General features: G+C 30.0%; 1 protein-coding gene across 1 annotated transcript in view; it reads right to left on the reverse strand.

The window, feature by feature from the left end:
* Window positions 1-25681, reverse strand: part of LOC147802105 (cell adhesion molecule Dscam1-like) — a 90593-nt gene that overhangs the window by 14360 nt on the left and 50552 nt on the right. The window lies entirely within an intron of this gene.

The raw sequence follows: 25681 nt of genomic DNA on the forward strand, positions 1-25681 counted from the left end.
GATCCGCAGATGGTGTTTGATTTTCTGTCGGTGAACAATCTCCTGGACGTGGTGTAGCCTTGTTCCGGCCAAAGAGGAATACGTACCACCACCACCATATATTATAAGCAAGTATATGCAAGTATATATTATAAGCAAGTATATGCAAGTATATATTATAAGCAAGTATATAATATAAGCAAGTATATATTATAAGCACTTATATATTATAAGCAAGTATATATTATAGGAAATTATCTAATATCAGCGAATATATGCAAGTATATAATATCAGCGAGTATATGCAAGTATATATTATTAGCCAGTATATATTATAAGCGCATAGATTATTTTGGAGGATCCGCAGATGGTGTTTGATTTTCTGTCGGAGAACGGTCTCCTGGACGTGGTCTAGCCTTGTTCCGGCCCAAGAGGAATACGTACCACCACCACCACCATGTATTATAAGCAAGTATATATTATAAGTATATGCAAGTATATATTATAAGCAAGTATATATTTTGAGCAAATATACGCAAGTATATACTATAAGCAAGTATATGCATGTATATATTATATGCAAGTATATAATATAAGCGAGTATTTGCAAGTATATAATATCAGCAAGTCTATGCAAGCATATGTTATAAGCAAGTATATTCTAGTATATATTATAAGCAAGTATATTCTAGTATATATTATAAGCAAGTATCTAATATCAGCGAATATATGAAAGTATATATAATAAGCCAGTATATATTATAAGCCCATAGATTATTTTGGAGGATCCGCAGATGGTGTTTGATTTTCTGTTGGTGAACGGTCTCCTGGACGTGATCTAGCCTTGTTCCTGCCCTAGAGGAATACGTACCACCACCACCACCTCCATATATTATAAGCAAGTATATGCAAGTATATATTATAAGTATATACAAATATATATTATAAGCAAGAATTTGCAAATATATATTACAAGCAAGAATATTCTAGTATATATTATAAGCAAGTATTTTCTAGTATATATTATAAGCAAGTATCTAATATCAGCGATATCTAATATCAGCGAATATATGCAAGTATATATTATAAGCCAGTATATATTATAAGCCCATAGATTATTTTGGAGGATCCGCAGATGGTGCTTGATTTTCTGTCGGTGAGCGGTATCCTGGACGTGGTCTAGCCTTGTTCCGGCCCAAGAGGAATACGTACCACCACCACCACCAAGACCACCATGTATTATATGAAGTATATGCAAGTATATATTATAAGTATATGCAAGTATATATTTTAAGCAAGTATATGCAAGTATATATTATAGGCAAGTATATGCAAGTATATATTATATGCAAGTATATGCAAGTATATAATATAAGCGAGTATTTGCAAGTATATAATATAAGCGAGTATATGCAAATATATAATATAAGCGAGTATATGCAAGTATATAATATAAGCGAGTATATGCAAGTATATAATATAAGCGAGTATTTGCAAGTATATAATATAAGCGAGTATACGCAAGTATATAATATAAGCGAGTATATGCAAGTATATAATATAAGCGAGTATATGCAAGTATATAATATAAGCGAGTATATGCAAGTATATAATATAAGCGAGTATATGCAAGTATATAATATAAGCGAGTATATGCAAGTAAATAATAAGCAAATTTTTGCAATATATATATTATTTGCAAGTATATGCAAGTATATAATATAAGCAAGGTTATGCAAGTATATATTATAAGCAAGTATATGCAAGTATATGCAAGTATATATTATAAGCAAGTATATGCAAGTATATATTATAAGCAAGTATATGCAAGTATATATTATAAGCAAGTATATGCTAGTATATAATATAAGCGAGTATTTGCAAGTATATATATTATTAGCGAGTATATGCAAGTATATAATATAAGCGAGTATATGCAAGTATATAATATAAGCGAGTATATGCAAGTATATAATATAAGCGAGTATATGCAAGTATATAATATAAGCGAGTATATGCAAGTATATAATATAAGGGAGTATATGCAAGTATATAATATAAGCGAGTATATGCAAGTAAATAATAAGCAAATTTCTGCAATATATATATATTTTCCAAGTATATGCAAGTATATAATATAAGCAAGGTTAAGCAAGTATATATTATAAGCAAGTATATGCAAGTATATATTATAAGCAAGTATATGCAAGTATATATTATAAGCAAGTATATGCAAGTATATATTATAAGCAAATATATGCAAGTATATATTATAAGCAAGTATATGCAAGTATATATTATAAGCAAGTATATGCAAGTATATATTATAAGCAAGTATATGCAAGTATATAATACAAGCAAGTATATGCAAGTATATAATACAAGCAAGTATATGCAAGCATATATTATATGCAAGTATATATTACAAGCATGTATATATTATAAGCAAATATATTCTAGTATATATAATAAGCAAGTATATTCTAGTGTATATTATAAGCAAGTATATTCTAGTATATATTAAAGGCAAGTATATATTATAAGCAAGTATCTAATATCAGCGAATATATGTAAGTATATATTACATACCAGTATATATTATACGCCCATAGATTATTTTGGAGGATCCGCAGATGGTGTTTCATTTTTTGTCGGTGGACGGTCTCCTGGACGTGATCTAGCCTTGTTCCAGCCCAAGAGGAATACGTACCACGACCACCACGACCACCATGTATTATAAGCAAGTATATATTATAAGCAAGTATATATTTTAAGCAAATATACGCAAGTAAATATTATAAGCAAATATATGCAAATATATATTATACGCAAGTATATGCAAGTATATAATATAAGCGAGTGTATGCAAGTATATAATATCAGAGAGTATATGCAAGTATATAATAAGCAAATTTCTGCAATATATATATTAGCAAGTATATATTATAAACAAGTATATTCTAGTATATATTATAAGCAAGTATATATTATAAGCAAGTATCTAATATCAGCGAATATATGAAAGTATATAATATAAGCCAGTATATATTTAAAGCCCATAGATTATTTTAGAGGATCCGAAGATGGTGTTTGATTTTCTGTCGGTGAACGGTCTCCTGGACGTGGTGTAGCCTTGTTCCGGCCAAAGAGGAATACGTACCACCGCCACCACCACCATATATTATAAGCAAGTATATGCAAGTATATATTATAAGCAAGTATATATTATAAGCAAGTATATACACAGTCCAGTCACATTAATGTGACCACCTGTCAAAAGCCAGAATAACCACCTTTCGCTGAGCGAAGCGCTACGAAACGTGCAGGAAGAAAGTCAATTAGGTTTCTAAAAGTGTTCACTGGGATGTTGAGCCATGCCGACTCCAGCGCCGTGGCCAGCTGCGCTAGATTACGCGGTTGAGGATCTATGACCCGAACAACCCGATCCAGGTGGTCCCACAGATTCTCGATTGGGTTCAAATCCGGTGAGTTTGCTGACCAGGGGAGTACGGTTAATTCATCCTGGTGCTCTTCGAACCACTCAGATGCACTGCGAGCTGTATGACACCTCGCATTGTCCTGGTGGTAGATGACATCATTCTGAGGAAAAATCATTTGCATGTAAGGGTGGACATGGTTCGCAAGGACGGATACGTACTTGTACTGATTACCATGCCTTCCACAATGATAAGTGCACCCAGTGAATGCCAGGAAAACATTCCCCAAACCATAACGCTCCCTCATCCTGCCAGCAGCCTTCCGGCAATTGTTGCAGGGTGTTTGCTTTCAGACGTTTCACGCCGTATACGCTAACGTCCATCAGTCCCATGGAGCATAAAATGTGATTCATCGGAAAAAGCCACCTGTTGCCACTCTGTGGACGTCCAGTTGCGGTACTGGCGTGCAAATTCCAGCCTTCGTCACCGATGAACAGCAGTCAGCATAGGTGCATTAACCAGGCGTATGCTGCGTAAGCCCATGCGCAGCAACGTTCGCTGAACAGTTGTTGAGGATACACTCTTGGTAGCCCCTTGGTTCATCTGGGCTGTCAGTTACTCAACAGTTGCACGTCTATTCGTCTGAACGCATCTCCGTAGCCTTCGTTCGCCTCTGCCATCTTTGGCCCGTGGCGCACCACACGTGCCACGCCGCTTGTTTTGTATAGTGCCATTTTGCCATGCACGGTATTGGCACGCAAACAGTTCACATAATCGGTCGTTTCCGAAATGCTTCCACCCTTGGTCCGAAAGCCAATAATCATTCCCTTTTGGACGTCGGATAAATCGCTACGTTTCTGCATTGCGCCAACGACTAATATGCTTTTCGATGCCCTAGGACATCCAATATATACACTGCACTGTAGTGTGCTGCCACCTGAATTCTGTGATTGGTTATTTCAGGTTGACGTCGAAAGTAGGTGGTGGTCACATTAATGTGACTGGACTGTGTATTATAAGCATGTATATATTATAAGCAAGTATATTCAGTATATATTATAAGCAAGTATCTAACATCAGCGAATATATGCAAGTATATAATATCAGCGAGTATATGCAAGTATATATTATAAGGCAGTATATATTATAAGCGCATAGATTATTTTGGAGGATCCGCAGATGACGTTTGATTCTCTGTCGATGAATGGTCTCCTGGACGTGGTCTAGCCTTGTTCCGGCCCAAGAGGAATACATACCACCTCCACCACCATGTATTATAAGCAAATATATGCAAGTACATATTATAAGCAAGTATATGAAAGTATATATTATAAGCATGTATATATTATAAGCAAGTATATTCTAGTATAGATTATAAACAAGTATATTCTAGTGTATATTATAAGCAAGTATATTCTAGTATATATTATAAGCAAGTATATTCTTGTATATATTAAAGGCAAGTATATATTATAAGCAAGTATCTAATATCAGTGAATATATGAAAGTATATATAATAAGCCAGTATATATTATAAGCCCATAGATTATTTTGGAGGATCCGCAGATGGTGCTTGATTTTCTGTCGGTGAGCGGTATCCTGGACGTGGTCTAGCCTTGTTCCGGCCCAAGAGGAATACGTACCACCACCACCACCAAGACCACCATGTATTATATGAAGTATATGCAAGTATATATTATAAGTATATGCAAGTATATATTTTAAGCAAATAAACGCAAGTATATATTATAAGCAAGTATATGCAAGTATATATTATATGCAAGTATATAATATAAGCGAGTATTTGCAAGTATATAATATAAGCGAGTATATGCAAGTATATAATATAAGCGAGTATATGCAAGTATACAATATAAGCTAGTATATGCAAGTATATAATATAAGCGAGTATATGCAAGTATATAATATAAGCGAGTATATGCAAGTATAAAATATAAGCGAGTATACGCAAGTATATAATATAAGCGAGTATATGCAAGTATATAATATAAGCGAGTATATGCAAGTATATAATATAAGCGAGTATACGCAAGTATATAATATAAGCGAGTATATGCAAGTATATAATATAAGCGAGTATATGCAAGTAAATAATAAGCAAATTTCTGCAATATATATATTATTTGCAAGTATATGCAAGTATATAATATAAGCAAGGTTATGCAAGTATATATTATAAGCAAGTATATGCAAGTATATATTATAAGCAAGTATATGCAAGTATATATTATAAGCAAGTATATGCAAGTATATATTATAAGCAAGTATATGCTAGTATATAATATAAGCGAGTATTTGCAAGTATATATATTATTAGCGAGTATATGCAAGTATATAATATAAGCGAGTATATGCAAGTATATAATATAAGCGAGTATATGCAAGTATATAATATAAGCGAGTATATGCAAGTATATAATATAAGCGAGTATATGCAAGTATATAATATAAGCGAGTATATGCAAGTATATAATATAAGGGAGTATATGCAAGTATATAATATTAGCGAGTATATGCAAGTAAATAATAAGCAAATTTCAGCAATATATATATATTTTCCAAGTATATGCAAGTATATAATATAAGCAAGGATAAGCAAGTATATATTATAAGCAAGTATATGCAAGTATATATTATAAGCAAGTATATATTATAAGCAAGTATATGCAAGCATATATTATAAGCAAGTATATGCAAGTATATATTATAAGCAAGTATATGCAAGTATATAATACAAGCAAGTATATGCAAGTATATAATACAAGCAAGTATATGCAAGTATATAATACAAGCAAGTATATGCAAGCATATATTATATGCAAGTATATATTACAAGCATGTATATATTATAAGCAAGTATATTCTAGTATATATAATAAGCAAGTATATTCTAGTGTATATTATAAGCAAGTATATTCTAGTATATATTAAAGGCAAGTATATATTATAAGCAAGTATCTAATATCAGCGAATATATGTAAGTATATATTACATGCCAGTATATATTATACGCCCATAGATTATTTTGGAGGATCCGCAGATGGTGTTTAATTTTTTGTCGGTGGACGGTCTCCTGGACGTGATCTAGCCTTGTTCCAGCCCAAGAGTAATACGTACCACGACCACCACGACCACCATATATTATAAGCAAGTATATATTATTTAGCAAGTATATATTTTAAGCAAATATACGCAAGTAAATATTATAAGCAATTATATGCAAATATATATTATACGCAAGTATATGCAAGTATATAATATAAGCGAGTATTTGCAAGTACATAATATAAGCGAGTATAATCAAGTATATATTATAAGCGAGTATATGCAAGTATATAATATAAGCGAGTGTATGCAAGTATATAATATCAGAGAGTATATGCAAGTATATAATAAGCAAATTTCTGCAATATATATTAGCAAGTATATATTACAAACAAGTATATTCTAGTATATATTATAAGCAAGTATATATTATAAGCAAGTAACTAATATCAGAGAATATATGAAAGTATATAATATAAGCCAGTATATATTATAAGCCCATAGATTATTTTAGAGGATCCGAAGATGGTGTTTGATTTTCTGTCGGTGAACGGTCTCCTGGACGTGGTCTAGCCTTGTTCCTGCCCAAGAGGAATACGTACCACCACCACCAAGACCACCATGTATTATAAGAAGTATATGCAAATATATATTATTAGTATATGCAAGTATATATTTTAAGCAAATATACGCTAGTATATATTATAAGCAAGTATATGCAAGTATATATTATATGCAAGTATATAATATAAGCGAGTATATGCAAGTAAATAGTATAAGCGAGTATATGCAAGTATATAATATAAGCGAGTATATGCAAGTAAATAATAAGCAAATTTCTGCAATATATATATTATTTGCAAGTATATGCAAGTATATAATATAAGCAAGGTTATGCAAGTATATATTATAAGCAAGTATATGCAAGTATATATTATAAGCAAGTATATTCTAGCGTATATTATAAGCAAGTATATACTAGTATATATTAAAGGCAAGTATATATTATAAGCAAGTATCTAATGTCAGCTAATATATGTAAGTATATATTACAAGCCAGTATATATTATAAGCCCATAGATTAATTTGGACGATCCGCAGATGGTTTTTGATTTTCTGTCGGTGAACGGTCTCCTGGACGTGGTCTAGCCTTGTTCTGGCTCAAAAGAAATACGTACATCCACCACCATGTATTATAAGCAAGTATATGCAAGTATATATTATAAGTATATTCAAGTATATATTATAAGCAAGTATATGCACGTATATATTATAAGCAAGTATATTCAAGTATATATTATAGGCAAGTATATATTATAAGCAAGTGACTAATATCAGCGAATATATGCAAGTATATAATATCAGCGAGTATATGCAAGTATATATTATAAGCCAGTATATATTATAAGCCCATAGACTATTTTGGAGGATCCGCAGATGTTGTTTGATTTTTTGTCGGTGGACGGTCTCCTGGACATGATCTAGCCTTGTTCCTGCCCAAGAGGAATACGTACCACCACCACCACCACCATATATTATAAGCAAGTATATGCAAGTATATATTTTAAGCAAATATACGCAAGTATATATTATTAGCAAGTATATGCAAGTATATGCAAGTATATATTTTAAGCAAATATACGCAAGTATATATTATAAGCAAGTATATGCAAGTATATAATATAAGCGAGTATTTGCAAGTATATAATATAAGCGAGTATATGCAAGTATATAATGAAAGCGAGTATATGCAAGTAAATAATAAGCAAATTTCTGCAATATATATATTATTTGCAAGTATATGCAAGTATATAATATAAGCAAGGTTATGCAAGTATATATTATAAGCAAGTATATGTAAGTATATATTATAAGCAAGTATATGCAAGTATATAATACAAGCAAGTATATGCAAGCATATATTATATGCAAGTATATATTATAAGCATGTATATATTATAAGCAAGTATATTCTAGTATATATTATAAGCAAGTATATACTAGTATATATTAAAGGCAAGTATATACTAGTATATATTAAAGGCAAGTATATATTATAAGCAAGTATCTAATATCAGCTAATATTATAAGCAAGTATCTAATATCAGCTAATATATGTAAGTATATATTACAAGCCAGTATATATTATAAGCCCATAGATTATTTTGGACGATCCGCAGATGGTGTTTCATTTTCTGTCGGTGAACAGTCTCCCGGACGTGGTCTAGCCTTGTTCTGGCCCAAAAGGAATACGTACATCCACTACCATGTATTATATGCAAGTATGTGCAAGTATATATTATAAGAATATTCAAGTATATATTATAAGTATATTCAAGTATATATTATAAGCAAGTATATGCACGTATATATTATAAGTAAGTATATTCAAGTATATATTATAAGCAAGTATATATTATAAGCAAGTATCTAATATCAGCGAATATATGCAAGTATATAATATCAGCGAGTATATGCAAGCATATATTATAAGCCAGTATATATTATAAGCCCATATATTATTTTGGAGGATCCGCAGATGGTGTTTGATTTTCTGTCGGTAAGCGGTATCCTGGACGTGATCTAGCCTTGTTCCTGCCCAAGAGGAATACGTACCACCACCACCACCACCTCCACCACCTTATATTATATGCAAGTATATATTATAAGTATATGCAAGTATATATTACAAGCAAGTATATTATAGTATATATTATAAGCAAGTATATTCTAGCTTATATTTTAAGCAAGTATATTCTAGTATATATTATAAGCAAGTATCTAATATCAGCGAATATATGCAAGTATATAATATAAGCCAGTATATATTATAAGCCCATAGATTATTTTGGAGGATCCGCGGATGGTGTTTGATTTTCTGTCGGTAAGCGATATCCTGGACGTGGTCTAGCCTTGCTCCTGCCCAAGAGGAATACGTACCACCACCACCAAGACTACCATGTATTATAAGAAGTATATGCAAGTATATATTATAAGTATATGCAAGTATATATTTTAAGCAAATATACGAAAGTATATATTATAAGCAAGTATATGCAAGTATATATTAAATGCAAGTATATGCAAGTATATATTAAATGCAAGTATATGCAAGTATATAATGTAAGCGAGTATTTGCAAATATATAATATAATCGAGTATATGCAAGTATATAATATAAGCGAGTATATGCAAGTATATAATATAAGCGAGTATTTGCAAGTATATAATATAAGCGAGTATATGCAAGTATATAATATAAGCGAGTATATGCAAGTATATATTATAAGCAAGTATATGCAAGTATATATTAAAAGCAAGTATATGCAAGTATATAATACAAGCAAGTATATGCAAGCATATATTATATGCAAGTATATATTATAAGCATGTATATATTATAAGCAAGTATATTCTAGTATATATTATAAGCAAGTATATTCTAGTGTATATTATAAGCAAGTATATTCTAGTATATTAAAGGCAAGAATATATTATTAGCAAGTATCTAATATCAGCTAATATATGCAAGTATATATTACAAGCCAGTGTATATTATAAGCCCATAGATTATTTTGGCCGATCCGCAGATGGTGTCTGATTTTCTGTCGGTGAACGGTCTCCTGGACGTGGTCTAGCCTTGTTCTGGCCCAAAAGGAATGCGTACCAACACCACCATGGATTATAAGCAAGTATATGCAAGTATATATTATAAGTATATTCAAGTATATATTATAAGCTATTATATGCAAGTGTATTATATTAGCAAGTATATTCAAGTATATATGATAAGCAAGTATATATTATAAGCAAGTATCTAATATCAGCGAATATATGCAAGTATATAATATCAGCGAGTATATGCAAGCATATATTATAAGCCGGGATATATTATAAGCCCATAGAATATTTTGGAGGATCCGCAGATGGTGTTTGATTTTTTGTCGGTGGACGGTCTCCTGGACGTGATCTAGCCTTGTTCCTGCCCAAGAGGAATACGTACCACCACCACCACCTCCACCTCCACCACCATATATTATAAGCAAGTATATGCAAGTACATATTATAATTATATGCAAGTATATATTACAAGCAAGTATATTATATTATATATTAAAAGCAAGTATATTCTAGCATATATTATAAGCAAGTATGTTCTAGTATATATTATAAGCAAGTATCTAATGTCAGTGAATATATGCAAGTATATATTATAAGCCCATAGATTATTTTGGAGGATCCGCAGATGGAGTTTGATTTTCTGTCGGCAAGCGGTATCCTGGACGTGGTCTATCCTTGTTCCGGCCCAAGAGGAATACCTACCACCACCACCAAGACCACCATGTATTATAAGAAGTATATGCAAGTATATATTATAAGTATATGCAAGTATATATTTTAAGCAAATATACGCAAGTATATATTATAAGCAAGTATATGCAAGTATATATTATATGCCAGTATATGGAAGTATATAATATATGCTAGTATATGCAAGTATATAATATAAGCGAGTATATGCAAGTATATAATATAAGCGAGTATATGCAAGTATATAATATAAGCGAGTATATGCAAGTATATAATATAAGCGAGTATATGCAAGTTTATAATATAAGCAAGTATATGCAAGTATATAGTATAAGCAAGTATATGCAAGTATATATTAAAAGCAAGTATATACAAGTACGTAATATAAGAGAGTATATGCAAGTATATAATATAAGCAAGTATATGCAAATATATATTATAAGCAAGTATATGCAAATATATATACAAGCAAGTATATGCAAGCACATAATATATGGAAGTATATATTATAAGCATGTATATATTATAATCAAGTATATTCTAGAATATATTAAAAGCAAGTATATTCTAGTGTATATTACAAGCAAGTATATTCTAGTATATATTATAAGCAAATATATTCTAGTATATATTAAAGGCAAGTATATATTTTAAGCAAGTATCTAATATCAGCGAATATATGCAAGTATATATTTTAAGCCAGTATATATTATAAGCCCATAGATTACTTTGGAGGATCCGCAGATGGTGTTTGATTTTCGGTTGGTGAACGGTCTCCAGGACGTGATCTAGCGTTGTTCCGGCCCTAGAAGAATACGTACCACCACCACCCCCTCCACCTCCATATATTATACGCAAGTATATGCAAGTATATATTATAAGTATATGCAAGTATATATTATAAGCAAGAATATGCAAGTATTTATTACAAGCAAGTATATGCAAGTATATATTATAAGCAAGTATATTCCAGTCTATATTATAAGCAAGTATTTTCTAGTATATATTATAAGCAAGTATCTAATATCAGCGAATATATGCAAGTATATATTATAAGCCAGTATATATTATAAGCCCATAGATTATTTTGGAGGATCCGCAGATGGTGTTTGATTTTCTGTCGGTGAGCGGTATCCTGGACGTGGTCTAGCCTTGTTCCGGCCCAAGAGGAATACGTACCACCACCACCAAGACCACCATGTATTATAAGAAGTATATGCAAGTATATATTATAAGTATATGCAAGTATATATTTTAAGCAAATATACGCAAGTATATGCAAGTATATATTATATGCAAGTATATAATATAAGCGAGTATATGCAAGTATATATTATAAGCAATTATATGCAAGTATATATTATAAGCAAGTATATGCAAGTATATATTATAAGCAAGTACATGCAAGTATATATTATAAGCAAGTATATGCAAGTACATATTATATGCAAGTATATATTATAAGCAAGTATATGCAAGTATATAATACAAGCAAAAATATGTAAGCATATAATATATGCAAGTATATATTATAAGGATGTATATATTATAATCAAGTATATTCTAGTATATATTATAAGCAAGTATTATCTAGTGTATATTATAAGCAAGTATATTCAAGTATATATTATAAGCAAGTATCTAATATCAGCGAATACATGCAAGTATATAATATCAGCGAGTATATGCAAGTATATATTATATGCCAGTATATATTATAAGCCCATAGATTATTTTGGAGGATCAGCAGATGGTGTTTGATTTTCTGTCAGTGAGCAGTATCCTGGACGTGGTCTAGCCTTGTTCCGGATCAAGAGGAATACGTACCACCACCACCACCACCACCAAGACCACCATGTATTATAAGAAGTATACGCAAGTATATATTATAAGTATATGCAAGTACATATTTTAAGCAAATATACGAAAGTATATATTATAAGCAAGTATATGCAAGTATATAATATAAGCAAGTATATGCAAGTATATAGTATAAGCAAGTATATGCAAGTATATAGTATAAGCAAATATATGCAAGTATATATTAAAAGCAAGTATATGCAAGCATATATTATATGCAAGTATATATTATAAGCATGTATATATTATAAGCAAGTATATTCTAGTGTATATTATAAGCAAGTATTTTCTAGTATATATTATAAGCAAGTATATTCTAGTATATATTGAAGGTAAGTATATATTATAAGCAAGTATCTAATATCAGCGAATATATGCAAGTATAAATTATAAGCCAGTATATATTATAAGCCCTTAGATTATTTTGGAGGATCCGCAGAAGGTGTTTGATTTTCTGTTGGTGAACGGTCTTCCGGACGTGATCTAGCCTTGTTCCGGCACTAGAGGAATACGTACCACCTCCACCTCCATATATTATAAGCAAGTATATGCAAGTATATATTATAAGTATATGCAAGTATATGCAAGTATATATTATAAGCAAGAATATGCAAGTATATATTACAAGCAAGTATATGCAAGTATATATTATAAGCAAGTATATTCTAGTATATATTATAAGCAAGTATATTCTAGTATATATTATAAGCAAGTATTTTCTAGTATATATTATAAGCAAGTATCTAATATCAGCGAATATATGCAAGTATATATTATAAGCCAGTATATATTATAAGCCCATAGATTATTTTGGAGAATCCGCAGATGGTGTTTGATTTTCTCTCGGTGAGCGGTATCCTGGACGTGGTCTAGCCTTGTTCCAGCCCAAGAGGAATACGTACCACCACCACCAAGACCACCATGTATTATAAGAAGTATATTCAAGTACATATTATAAGTATATGCAAGTATATAATATAAGCGAGTATTTGCAAGTATATAATATAAGCGAGTGTATACAAGTATATAATATAAGCGAGTATATGCAAGTATATAATATAAGCGAGTATATGCAAGCATATAATATAAGCGAGTATATGCAAGTATATAATATAAGCGAGAATATGCAAGTAAATAATATAAGCGAGTATATGCAGGTATATAATATAAGCGAGAATATGCAAGTAAATAATAAGCAAATTTCTGCAATATATATATTATTTGCAAGTATATGCAAGCATATATTATATGCAAGTATATATTATAAGCATGTATATATTATAAGCAAGTATATTCTAGTATATATTATAAGCAAGTATATTCTAGTGTATATTATAAGCAAGTATATTCTAGTATATATTAAAGGCAAGTATATATTATTAGCAAGTATCTAATATCAGCTAATATATGCAAGTATATATTACAAGCCAGTATATATTATAAGCCTATAGATTATTTTGGACGATACGCAGATGGTGTTTGATTTTCTGTCGGTGAACGGTCTCCTGGACGTGATCTAGCCTTGTTCCGGCCCAAAAGGAATACGTACCACCACCACCACCATGTATTATAAGCAAGTATATATTATATGCTATTATATGCAAGTATATATTATAAGCAAGTATATTCAAGTATATATTATAAGCAAGTATGTATTATAAGCAAGTATCTATTATCAGCGATTATATGCAAGTATATAATATCAGCGAGTATATGCAAGCATATATTATAAGCCGGTATATATTATAAGCCCATAGATTATTTTGGAGGATCCGCAGATGGTGTTTGATTTTTTGTCGGTGGACGGTCTCCTGGACGTGGTCTAGCCTTGTTCCGGCCCAAGAGGAATACGTACCACCACCACCACCAAGACCACCATGTATTATATGAAGTATATGCAAGTATATATTATAAGTATATGCAAGTATATATTTTAAGCAAATAAACGCAAGTATATATTATAAGCAAGTATATGCAAGTATATATTATATGCAAGTATATAATATAAGCGAGTATTTGCAAGTATATAATATAAGCGAGTATATGCAAGTATATAATATAAGCGAGTATATGCAAGTATACAATATAAGCTAGTATATGCAAGTATATAATATAAGCGAGTATATGCAAGTATATAATATAAGCGAGTATATGCAAGTATAAAATATAAGCGAGTATACGCAAGTATATAATATAAGCGAGTATATGCAAGTATATAATATAAGCGAGTATATGCAAGTATATATTATAAGCCAGTATATATTATAAGCCCATATATTATTTTGGAGGATCCGCAGATGGTGTTTGATTTTCTGTCGGTAAGCGGTATCCTGGACGTGATCTAGCCTTGTTCCTGCCCAAGAGGAATACGTACCACCACCACCACCACCACCTCCACCACCTTATATTATATGCAAGTATATATTATAAGCATGTATATATTATAAGCAAGTATATTCTAGTATATATTATAAGCAAGTATATACTAGTATATATTAAAGGCAAGTATATACTAGTATATATTAAAGGCAAGTATATATTATAAGCAAGTATCTAATATCAGCTAATATTATAAGCAAGTATCTAATATCAGCTAATATATGTAAGTATATATTACAAGCCAGTATATATTATAAGCCCATAGATTATTTTGGACGATCCGCAGATGGTGTTTCATTTTCTGTCGGTGAACAGTCTCCCGGACGTGGTCTAGCCTTGTTCTGGCCCAAAAGGAATACGTACATCCACTACCATGTATTATATGCAAGTATGTGCAAGTATATATTATAAGAATATTCAAGTATATATTATAAGTATATTCAAGTATATATTATAAGCAAGTATATGCACGTATATATTATAAGTAAGTATATTCAAGTATATATTATAAGCAAGTATATATTATAAGCAAGTATCTAATATCAGCGAATATATGCAAGTATATAATATCAGCGAGTATATGCAAGCATATATTATAAGCCAGTATATATTATAAGCCCATATATTATTTTGGAGGATCCGCAGATGGTGTTTGATTTTTTGTCGGTGGACGGTCTCCTGGACGTGGTCTAGCCTTGTTCCGGCCCAAGAGGAATACGTACCACCACCACCACCAAGACCACCATGTATTATATGAAGTATATGCAAGTATATATTATAAGTATATGCAAGTATATATTTTAAGCAAATAAACGCAAGTATATATTATAAGCAAGTATATGCAAGTATATATTATATGCAAGTATATAATATAAGCGAGTATTTGCAAGTATATAATATAAGCGAGTATATGCAAGTATATAATATAAGCGAGTATATGCAAGTATACAATATAAGCTAGTATATGCAAGTATATAATATAAGCGAGTATATGCAAGTATATAATATAAGCGAGTATATGCAAGTATAAAATATAAGCGAGTATACGCAAGTATATAATATAAGCGAGTATATGCAAGTATATAATATAAGCGAGTATATGCAAGTATATAATATAAGCGAGTATACGCAAGTATATAATATAAGCGAGTATATGCAAGTATATAATATAAGCGAGTATATGCAAGTAAATAATAGGCAAATTTCTGCAATATATATATTATTTGCAAGTATATGCAAGTATATAATATAAGCAAGGTTATGCAAGTATATATTATAAGCAAGTATATGCAAGTATATATTATAAGCAAGTATATGCAAGTATATATTATAAGCAAGTATATGCAAGTATATATTATAAGCAAGTATATGCTAGTATATAATATAAGCGAGTATTTGCAAGTATATATATTATTAGCGAGTATATGCAAGTATATAATATAAGCGAGTATATGCAAGTATATAATATAAGCGAGTATATGCAAGTATATAATATAAGCGAGTATATGCAAGTATATAATATAAGCGAGTATATGCAAGTATATAATATAAGCGAGTATATGCAAGTATATAATATAAGGGAGTATATGCAAGTATATAATATTAGCGAGTATATGCAAGTAAATAATAAGCAAATTTCAGCAATATATATATATTTTCCAAGTATATGCAAGTATATAATATAAGCAAGGATAAGCAAGTATATATTATAAGCAAGTATATGCAAGTATATATTATAAGCAAGTATATATTATAAGCAAGTATATGCAAGCATATATTATAAGCAAGTATATGCAAGTATATATTATAAGCAAGTATATGCAAGTATATAATACAAGCAAGTATATGCAAGTATATAATACAAGCAAGTATATGCAAGTATATAATACAAGCAAGTATATGCAAGCATATATTATATGCAAGTATATATTACAAGCATGTATATATTATAAGCAAGTATATTCTAGTATATATAATAAGCAAGTATATTCTAGTGTATATTATAAGCAAGTATATTCTAGTATATATTAAAGGCAAGTATATATTATAAGCAAGTATCTAATATCAGCGAATATATGTAAGTATATATTACATGCCAGTATATATTATACGCCCATAGATTATTTTGGAGGATCCGCAGATGGTGTTTAATTTTTTGTCGGTGGACGGTCTCCTGGACGTGATCTAGCCTTGTTCCAGCCCAAGAGTAATACGTACCACGACCACCACGACCACCATATATTATAAGCAAGTATATATTATTTAGCAAGTATATATTTTAAGCAAATATACGCAAGTAAATATTATAAGCAATTATATGCAAATATATATTATACGCAAGTATATGCAAGTATATAATATAAGCGAGTATTTGCAAGTACATAATATAAGCGAGTATAATCAAGTATATATTATAAGCGAGTATATGCAAGTATATAATATAAGCGAGTGTATGCAAGTATATAATATCAGAGAGTATATGCAAGTATATAATAAGCAAATTTCTGCAATATATATTAGCAAGTATATATTACAAACAAGTATATTCTAGTATATATTATAAGCAAGTATATATTATAAGCAAGTAACTAATATCAGCGAATATATGAAAGTATATAATATAAGCCAGTATATATTATAAGCCCATAGATTATTTTAGAGGATCCGAAGATGGTGTTTGATTTTCTGTCGGTGAACGGTCTCCTGGACGTGGTCTAGCCTTGTTCCTGCCCAAGAGGAATACGTACCACCACCACCAAGACCACCATGTATTATAAGAAGTATATGCAAATATATATTATTAGTATATGCAAGTATATATTTTAAGCAAATATACGCTAGTATATATTATAAGCAAGTATATGCAAGTATATATTATATGCAAGTATATAATATAAGCGAGTATATGCAAGTAAATAGTATAAGCGAGTATATGCAAGTATATAATATAAGCGAGTATATGCAAGTAAATAATAAGCAAATTTCTGCAATATATATATTATTTGCAAGTATATGCAAGTATATAATATAAGCAAGGTTATGCAAGTATATATTATAAGCAAGTATATGCAAGTATATATTATAAGCAAGTATATTCTAGTGTATATTATAAGCAAGTATATACTAGTATATATTAAAGGCAAGTATATATTATAAGCAAGTATCTAATGTCAGCTAATATATGTAAGTATATATTACAAGCCAGTATATATTATAAGCCCATAGATTAATTTGGACGATCCGCAGATGGTTTTTGATTTTCTGTCGGTGAACGGTCTCCTGGACGTGGTCTAGCCTTGTTCTGGCTCAAAAGAAATACGTACATCCACCACCATGTATTATAAGCAAGTATATGCAAGTATATATTATAAGTATATTCAAGTATATATTATAAGCAAGTATATGCACGTATATATTATAAGCAAGTATATTCAAGTATATATTATAGGCAAGTATATATTATAAGCAAGTGACTAATATCAGCGAATATATGCAAGTATATAATATCAGCGAGTATATGCAAGTATATATTATAAGCCAGTATATATTATAAGCCCATAGACTATTTTGGAGGATCCGCAGATGTTGTTTGATTTTTTGTCGGTGGACGGTCTCCTGGACATGATCTAGCCTTGTTCCTGCCCAAGAGGAATACGTACCACCACCACCACCACCATATATTATAAGCAAGTATATGCAAGTATATATTTTAAGCAAATATACGCAAGTATATATTATAAGCAAGTATATGCAAGTATATAATATAAGCGAGTATTTGCAAGTATATAATATAAGCGAGTATATGCAAGTATATAATGAAAGCGAGTATATGCAAGTAAATAATAAGCAAATTTCTGCAATATATATATTATTTGCAAGTATATGCAAGTATATAATATAAGCAAGGTTATGCAAGTATATATTATAAGCAAGTATATGTAAGTATATATTATAAGCAAGTATATGCAAGTATATAATACAAGCAAGTATATGCAAGCATATATTATATGCAAGTATATATTATAAGCATGTATATATTATAAGCAAGTATATTCTAGTATATATTATAAGCAAGTATATACTAGTATATATTAAAGGCAAGTATATATTATAAGCAAGTATCTAATATCAGCTAATATTATAAGCAAGTATCTAATATCAGCTAATATATGTAAGTATATATTACAAGCCAGTATATATTATAAGCCCATAGATTATTTTGGACGATCCGCAGATGGTGTTTCATTTTCTGTCGGTGAACAGTCTCCCGGACGTGGTCTAGCCTTGTTCTGGCCCAAAAGGAATACGTACATCCACTACCATGTATTATATGCAAGTATGTGCAAGTATATATTATAAGAATATTCAAGTATATATTATAAGTATATTCAAGTATATATTATAAGCAAGTATATGCACGTATATATTATAAGTAAGTATATTCAAGTATATATTATAAGCAAGTATATATTATAAGCAAGTATCTAATATCAGCGAATATATGCAAGTATATAATATCAGCGAGTATATGCAAGCATATATTATAAGCCAGTATATATTATAAGCCCATATATTATTTTGGAGGATCCGCAGATGGTGTTTGATTTTCTGTCGGTAAGCGGTATCCTGGACGTGATCTAGCCTTGTTCCTGCCCAAGAGGAATACGTACCACCACCACCACCACCTCCACCACCTTATATTATATGCAAGTATATATTATAAGTATATGCAAGTATATATTACAAGCAAGTATATTATAGTATATATTATAAGCAAGTATATTCTAGCTTATATTTTAAGCAAGTATATTCTAGTATATATTATAAGCAAGTATCTAATATCAGCGAATATATGCAAGTATATAATATAAGCCAGTATATATTATAAGCCCATAGATTATTTTGGAGGATCCGCGGATGGTGTTTGATTTTCTGTCGGTAAGCGATATCCTGGACGTGGTCTAGCCTTGCTCCTGCCCAAGAGGAATACGTACCACCACCACCAAGACTACCATGTATTATAAGAAGTATATGCAAGTATATATTATAAGTATATGCAAGTATATATTTTAAGCAAATATACGAAAGTATATATTATAAGCAAGTATATGCAAGTATATATTAAATGCAAGTATATGCAAGTATATATTAAATGCAAGTATATGCAAGTATATAATGTAAGCGAGTATTTGCAAATATATAATATAATCGAGTATATGCAAGTATATAATATAAGCGAGTATATGCAAGTATATAATATAAGCGAGTATTTGCAAGTATATAATATAAGCGAGTATATGCAAGTATATAATATAAGCGAGTATATGCAAGTATATATTATAAGCAAGTATATGCAAGTATATATTAAAAGCAAGTATATGCAAGTATATAATACAAGCAAGTATATGCAAGCATATATTATATGCAAGTATATATTATAAGCATGTATATATTATAAGCAAGTATATTCTAGTATATATTATAAGCAAGTATATTCTAGTGTATATTATAAGCAAGTATATTCTAGTATATTAAAGGCAAGAATATATTATTAGCAAGTATCTAATATCAGCTAATATATGCAAGTATTTATTACAAGCCAGTGTATATTATAAGCCCATAGATTATTTTGGCCGATCCGCAGATGGTGTCTGATTTTCTGTCGGTGAACGGTCTCCTGGACGTGGTCTAGCCTTGTTCTGGCCCAAAAGGAATGCGTACCAACACCACCATGGATTATAAGCAAGTATATGCAAGTATATATTATAAGTATATTCAAGTATATATTATAAGCTATTATATGCAAGTGTATTATATTAGCAAGTATATTCAAGTATATATGATAAGCAAGTATATATTATAAGCAAGTATCTAATATCAGCGAATATATGCAAGTATATAATATCAGCGAGTATATGCAAGCATATATTATAAGCCGGGATATATTATAAGCCCATAGAATATTTTGGAGGATCCGCAGATGGTGTTTGATTTTTTGTCGGTGGACGGTCTCCTGGACGTGATCTAGCCTTGTTCCTGCCCAAGAGGAATACGTACCACCACCACCACCTCCACCTCCACCACCATATATTATAAGCAAGTATATGCAAGTATATATTATAATTATATACAAGTATATATTACAAGCAAGTATATTATATTATATATTAAAAGCAAGTATATTCTAGCATATATTATAAGCAAGTATGTTCTAGTATATATTATAAGCAAGTATCTAATGTCAGTGAATATATGCAAGTATATATTATAAGCCCATAGATTATTTTGGAGGATCCGCAGATGGAGTTTGATTTTCTGTCGGCAAGCGGTATCCTGGACGTGGTCTATCCTTGTTCCGGCCCAAGAGGAATACCTACCACCACCACCACCACCAAGACCACCATGTATTATAAGAAGTATATGCAAGTATATATTATAAGTATATGCAAGTATATATTTCAAGCAAATATACGCAAGTATATATTATAAGCAAGTATATGCAAGTATATATTATATGCCAGTATATGGAAGTATATAATATATGCTAGTATATGCAAGTATATAATATAAGCGAGTATATGCAAGTATATAATATAAGCGAGTATATGCAAGTATATAATATAAGCGAGTATATGCAAGTATATAATATAAGCGAGTATATGCAAGTTTATAATATAAGCAAGTATATGCAAGTATATAGTATAAGCAAGTATATGCAAGTATATATTAAAAGCAAGTATATACAAGTACGTAATATAAGAGAGTATATGCAAGTATATAATATAAGCAAGTATATGCAAATATATATTATAAGCAAGTATATGCAAATATATATACAAGCAAGTATATGCAAGCACATAATATATGGAAGTATATATTATAAGCATGTATATATTATAATCAAGTATATTCTAGAATATATTAAAAGCAAGTATATTCTAGTGTATATTACAAGCAAGTATATTCTAGTATATATTATAAGCAAATATATTCTAGTATATATTAAAGGCAAGTATATATTTTAAGCAAGTATCTAATATCAGCGAATATATGCAAGTATATATTTTAAGCCAGTATATATTATAAGCCCATAGATTACTTTGGAGGATCCGCAGATGGTGTTTGATTTTCGGTTGGTGAACGGTCTCCAGGACGTGATCTAGCGTTGTTCCGGCCCTAGAAGAATACGTACCACCACCACCCCCTCCACCTCCATATATTATACGCAAGTATATGCAAGTATATATTATAAGTATATGCAAGTATATATTATAAGCAAGAATATGCAAGTATTTATTACAAGCAAGTATATGCAAGTATATATTATAAGCAAGTATATTCCAGTCTATATTATAAGCAAGTATTTTCTAGTATATATTATAAGCAAGTATCTAATATCAGCGAATATATGCAAGTATATATTATAAGCCAGTATATATTATAAGCCCATAGATTATTTTGGAGGATCCGCAGATGGTGTTTGATTTTCTGTCGGTGAGCGGTATCCTGGACGTGGTCTAGCCTTGTTCCGGCCCAAGAGGAATACGTACCACCACCACCAAGACCACCATGTATTATAAGAAGTATATGCAAGTATATATTATAAGTATATGCAAGTATATATTTTAAGCAAATATACGCAAGTATATGCAAGTATATATTATATGCAAGTATATAATATAAGCGAGTATATGCAAGTATATATTATAAGCAATTATATGCAAGTATATATTATAAGCAAGTATATGCAAGTATATATTATAAGCAAGTACATGCAAGTATATATTATAAGCAAGTATATGCAAGTACATATTATATGCAAGTATATATTATAAGCAAGTATATGCAAGTATATAATACAAGCAAAAATATGCAAGCATATAATATATGCAAGTATATATTATAAGGATGTATATATTATAATCAAGTATATTCTAGTATATATTATAAGCAAGTATTATCTAGTGTATATTATAAGCAAGTATATTCAAGTATATATTATAAGCAAGTATCTAATATCAGCGAATACATGCAAGTATATAATATCAGCGAGTATATGCAAGTATATATTATATGCCAGTATATATTATAAGCCCATAGATTATTTTGGAGGATCCGCAGATGGTGTTTGATTTTCTGTCAGTGAGCAGTATCCTGGACGTGGTCTAGCCTTGTTCCGGATCAAGAGAAATACGTACCACCACCACCACCACCACCAAGACCACCATGTATTATAAGAAGTATACGCAAGTATATATTATAAGTATATGCAAGTACATATTTTAAGCAAATATACGAAAGTATATATTATAAGCAAGTATATGCAAGTATATAATATAAGCAAGTATATGCAAGTATATAGTATAAGCAAGTATATGCAAGTATATAGTATAAGCAAATATATGCAAGTATATATTAAAAGCAAGTATATGCAAGCATATATTATATGCAAGTATATATTATAAGCATGTATATATTATAAGCAAGTATATTCTAGTGTATATTATAAGCAAGTATTTTCTAGTATATATTATAAGCAAGTATATTCTAGTATATATTGAAGGTAAGTATATATTATAAGCAAGTATCTAATATCAGCGAATATATGCAAGTATAAATTATAAGCCAGTATATATTATAAGCCCTTAGATTATTTTGGAGGATCCGCAGAAGGTGTTTGATTTTCTGTTGGTGAACGGTCTTCCGGACGTGATCTAGCCTTGTTCCGGCACTAGAGGAATACGTACCACCTCCACCTCCATATATTATAAGCAAGTATATGCAAGTATATATTATAAGTATATGCAAGTATATGCAAGTATATATTATAAGCAAGAATATGCAAGTATATATTACAAGCAAGTATATGCAAGTATATATTATAAGCAAGTATATTCTAGTATATATTATAAGCAAGTATATTCTAGTATATATTATAAGCAAGTATTTTCTAGTATGTATTATAAGCAAGTATCTAATATCAGCGAATATATGCAAGTATATATTATAAGCCAGTATATATTATAAGCCCATAGATTATTTTGGAGGATCCGCAGATGGTGTTTGATTTTCTCTCGGTGAGCGGTATCCTGGACGTGGTCTAGCCTTGTTCCAGCCCAAGAGGAATACGTACCACCACCACCAAGACCACCATGTATTATAAGAAGTATATGCAAGTACATATTATAAGTATATGCAAGTATATAATATAAGCGAGTATTTGCAAGTATATAATATAAGCGAGTGTATACAAGTATATAATATAAGCGAGTATATGCAAGTATATAATATAAGCGAGTATATGCAAGCATATAATATAAGCGAGTATATGCAAGTATATAATATAAGCGAGAATATGCAAGTAAATAATATAAGCGAGTATATGCAGGTATATAATATAAGCGAGAATATGCAAGTAAATAATAAGCAAATTTCTGCAATATATATATTATTTGCAAGTATATGCAAGCATATATTATATGCAAGTATATATTATAAGCATGTATATATTATAAGCAAGTATATTCTAGTATATATTATAAGCAAGTATATTCTAGTGTATATTATAAGCAAGTATATTCTAGTATATATTAAAGGCAAGTATATATTATTAGCAAGTATCTAATATCAGCTAATATATGCAAGTATATATTACAAGCCAGTATATATTATAAGCCTATAGATTATTTTGGACGATACGCAGATGGTGTTTGATTTTCTGTCGGTGAACGGTCTCCTGGACGTGATCTAGACTTGTTCCGGCCCAAAAGGAATACGTACCACCACCACCACCATGTATTATAAGCAAGTATATATTATATGCTATTATATGCAAGTATATATTATAAGCAAGTATATTCAAGTATATATTATAAGCAAGTATGTATTATAAGCAAGTATGTATTATAAGCAAGTATCTAATATCAGCGATTATATGCAAGTATATAATATCAGCGAGTATATGCAAGCATATATTATAAGCCGGTATATATTATAAGCCCATAGATTATTTTGGAGGATCCGCAGATGGTGTTTGATTTTTTGTCGGTGGACGGTCTCCTGGACGTGATCTAGCCTTGTTCCGGCCCAAGAGGAACACGTACCACCACCACCAAGACCACCATGTATTATAAGAAGTATATGCAAATATATATTATTAGTATATGCAAGTATATATTTTAAGCAAATATACGCTAGTATATATTATAAGCAAGTATGTGCAAATATATATTATATGCAAGTATATAATATAAGCGAGTATTTGCAAGTATATAATATAAGCGAGTATATGCAAGTAAATAGTATAAGCGAGTATATGCAAGTATATAATATAAGCGAGTATATGCAAGTAAATAATAAGCAAATTTCTGCAATATATATATTATTTGCAAGTATATGCAAGTATATAATATAAGCAAGGTTATGCAAGTATATATTATAAGCAAGTATATGCAAGTATATATTATAAGCAAGTATATGCAAGTATATAATACAAGCAAGTATATGCAAGCATATATTATATGCAAGTATATATTATAAGTATATGCAAGTATATATTTTAAGCAAATATACGCAAGTATATATTATAAGCAAGTATATGCAAGTATATATTATATGCAAGTATATGAAAGTATATAATATAAGCGAGT

The sequence above is a fragment of the Parasteatoda tepidariorum genome, chromosome 10 (assembly GCF_982258835.1).
Source record: "Parasteatoda tepidariorum strain Cologne lab strain chromosome 10, Ptep-v5.0, whole genome shotgun sequence".
Lineage (NCBI taxonomy): Eukaryota > Metazoa > Arthropoda > Arachnida > Araneae > Theridiidae > Parasteatoda > Parasteatoda tepidariorum.